The 3,780-nt window shown below is 32.4% G+C and overlaps 2 non-coding genes across 2 annotated transcripts; both read right to left on the bottom strand.

The window, feature by feature from the left end:
- Positions 1 to 277: 277 nt before the first annotated feature.
- Positions 278 to 367, bottom strand: TRNAI-UAU (transfer RNA isoleucine (anticodon UAU)). The gene is given in 2 exon segments: positions 278 to 313; positions 330 to 367. It is a non-coding gene; the product is annotated as a tRNA-Ile (tRNA).
- A 2,099-nt stretch (positions 368 to 2,466) lies between these two features.
- TRNAI-UAU (transfer RNA isoleucine (anticodon UAU)) lies at positions 2,467 to 2,556 on the bottom strand. The gene is given in 2 exon segments: positions 2,467 to 2,502; positions 2,519 to 2,556. It is a non-coding gene; the product is annotated as a tRNA-Ile (tRNA).
- Between the last annotated feature and the right edge of the window lie 1,224 nt (positions 2,557 to 3,780).

Genomic DNA, 3,780 nt, shown 5'->3' with positions numbered 1-3,780 from the left:
TAGAATTAATGATTGCATGATCATCCTAATGAAAATGCAATATTCAAACGTGAATGATCCACCTTTTATTATGGTATTTGATTCTTATATAAAGCGTTTGTCACAATCATTGATGAATAACAACACAAAAGAATCATATCTCTACAAAATAATAAAAGACATAAAGGCAAACCAACTCTATTAGATTATTTAACTTCGTATGCAACGCTACTGGAAGAGCGAGCGTACGAGCGTCTACAATCCAGCCTGCAATCCTATTCAGTTCGACCAAAACCTATGCCCCAGGTGAGGCTCGAACTCACAACCCCGGCATAGCTCAGACACTGTCGTATAAGTACCGTGCGCTAACCGATTGCGCCACTGGGGCTTTCTTCTGCATTACACGCCTTCTGCCATCAGCGCAATGGAGAAATGATACATTAAATGATACATTAAATACATGTATGAATACATCGGCAATAGCAAATTTGAGCAGCGTATCTGATTGTATATAACAACTAAACACACACACAAACGCCCAAATGATATAGAACCAGAAAAAAAAAATTGCACCAAATAAATGAACAAAAACTAAGCAATGAAAGATTGCAAGAGAGTGGAATCCACATTTCCTTCCTCATCTTCCTTCTTCTTCTCCTCCTCCTCTTCTTTTTCCTCCTCCACCTCCTCCTATGACATACGATATGCAAAATGAGTTTGTCGTGGAGATTTGTGGAAGACAGAACGGAAACATCTTCAGATCCCTTGGCTAACAAATAACGATAACAAAATGCGATAACAAAGCGCAATGCCGAGCTAGGAAAAGGGATTTTGCAGGTATTTCTTGGGAAGAATGGCCGGTATCCTTGCAGTCAGAATGGCCAAGCTTATAGGATTTTTTGAGGGGGAATGGGGGGAGGGGCTTCCTTGTTGTTGGGAAAATCTGCCCAGGCACTCACTCTTTCTATTTCAATTTTCGCTATAACTTTACCAACGTACGCCTCTCCCTTTTAGCTATATCATCTTTTGGATTTTTTTTTTTTTTTTTATGATTATGAGTCTAAACTTTAGTTGATTGCAATATGATATACAAGTTAGTTCCCCTAGTCATTTGTACATATATTATTTATTTTCTCGATGCATTCATAAGAAAATCTAAAAAGAATTGCATTCTTAACCGGTTGTCAACCGGCTTATTTGTCCGCCATATTTGAAAAAAAAAATACGTTGCCATTCATAACAAGTCTTTAATATGTTTAGTTGTCATTAGATCATACTGAATCCTCTTTCCAAAAATCAATAAGCACATTGCTAAACTTCTATGAATTAATTCTTACTCTTTTGTACATCTTAATAGTTCGTGAAAGCTTTTAACTGTGTTTTCTTTTTCATGAAACTTATCTATTTATATCTTTGTCTTGTACAACATATTTTTGGAATCTGACTTTTTTTCTGAAAAAAGTTACTCTTATAATCTTATAACATTATTTACGTAACTGTATGCATTTAAATCACTTGATCTTTCTTATGACTGTGAAGAAGTTTCTCTTTTTTCTCTTTTGTTGATGATTCGCTCATCTTAACACATCCTTTGACAATTTTATGACAATTCTATGCTCTATTCTTTATATCTTTTGACATATAAAGTGTAACGTGTTGTTAACTCATTCTTAACTCATAACCTAATCAATTTGTAGTTTAAAACATTTGTTGATATTGTTTACATTAGAATAGTTTTATTAATGTAAACCATTACTTGTTCACAGAAATATAATAAAACTGAATTATTTTTTCTAGCTTGGAAATGGCTCAAGAAGTTGGAGCCAAAACGTTGTTTATACAACAAAGAGAGCATCAAATCCTGCGTATTGTCTCTTCCTGTTGCTCTTACACAAATGTACATATATATTCAATATTAATGTGTGTTACATGTATTGTCAATGTGGATGCATGTATGTATATATTATTGTATCTTCCTAAATATGTACAAATGTACATATCTCTTTCTGTCTATCTATCTTTCTATCTTTACATACACACTAATATATATATATACATATATATATATATATATATATATATATATATATATATATATATACATATATATATGTTAGTGTGTATGTAAAGATAGAAAGATAGATAGACAGAAAGAGATATGTATATGTATATATATATATATGTATATATACATATATATATATATATATATATATATATATATATATATATATATACACACGCACAGTCAATATGGATGCATGTATGTATACATTATTGTATCTTCCTACATATGTTCAAATGTATTTGTCACAGTCATTGATGAATAACAACACAAAAGAATCATATCTCTACAAAATAATAAAAGACGTAAAGGTAAACCAACTCTATTAAAATATAAAACTTCGTATGCAACGCTACTGGAAGAACGAGCGTACGAGCGTCTACAATCCAGCCTGCAATCCTATTCAGTTCGACCAAAACCTATGCCCCAGGTGAGGCTCGAACTCACAACCCCGGCATAGCTCAGACACTGTCGTATAAGTACCGTGCGCTAACCGATTGCGCCACTGGGGCTTTCTTCTGCATTTCACGCCTTCTGCCATCAGCGCAATGGAGAAATGATACATTAAATGATACAGTAAATACATATATGAATACATCGGCAATAGCAAAGTTTGAGCAGTGTATCTGATTGTATATAACAACTAAACACACGCACAAACGCCCAAATGATAGAACCAGAGAACAATTGTACCAAATAAATGAATAAAAACTAAGCAATGAAAGATTGCAAAAGAGTGGAAACCACATTTTCATCCTCATCTTCCTTCTTCTCCTCCTCCTCTTCTTTTTCCTCCTCCTCCTCCTCCTCCTATGACATACGATATGCAAGTTGAGTTTGTCGTGGAGATTTGTGGAAGACAGAACGGAAACATCTTCAGATCCCTTGGCTGTGGCGTCACGATAACAAAGCGGAATGCCGAGCTAGGAAAAAGGATTTTGAAGGAATTTCTTAGGAGGAATGGCCGGGTATCCTTGCAGTCAGAATGGCTAAGCTTACAGGATTTTTTTCCCTCTTGCGTGGGAATGGGGGGAGAGGCTTGCTTGTTGGGAATATCAGCCCAGGCTCTCACTGTTTCTGTCTCTTGCAACTTTTGCTCATATATAAAAATACGATCTTTCTTATGTGTGGGTATATGTATTTACATACGGACATACTTACACATACAAATAAACAAATAAATAAATGTGTGTGTACATATATGCATATATATATATACATATATATAAATATATGCAGCATATATATGTATATATATATATATACATATATATATACATACATATGTATACATATACATATATATATACATACATATGTATATATATATATATATATATATATATATATATATATATATACATACATATATACGTGTGTGTGTGTATTTGTGTATATATGCACACACATACACATATATTTGTATATATATATATATATATATATATATATATATATATATATATATATATATATATATATATATACATATGTGTGTGTGTGTGTGTGTGTCTATATATTTAGTTATGCATATATATGTATGTACACATCTCATTAGATTATCTTAAAAAGCTGTTGTACCAGAATTATTAAAATACGGATTTTTTCTTTCTCTCTTCCACGGAAACATAAGGTGCATATCACTAATGAAAACAAGCTTTGAAAAAAAATGTGTAGATTTTTTATTTTTTCTTGTTTTAACTCAAAAATATATATGTATTTTGATGTGAAGTCCA

Source organism: Penaeus japonicus, unplaced genomic scaffold (genome assembly GCF_977035675.1).
Source record: "Penaeus japonicus unplaced genomic scaffold, GWHDUDI00000001_assembly GWHDUDI00000035, whole genome shotgun sequence".
Lineage (NCBI taxonomy): Eukaryota > Metazoa > Arthropoda > Malacostraca > Decapoda > Penaeidae > Penaeus > Penaeus japonicus.
This window is presented reverse-complemented; position numbering and strand designations above follow the sequence as displayed.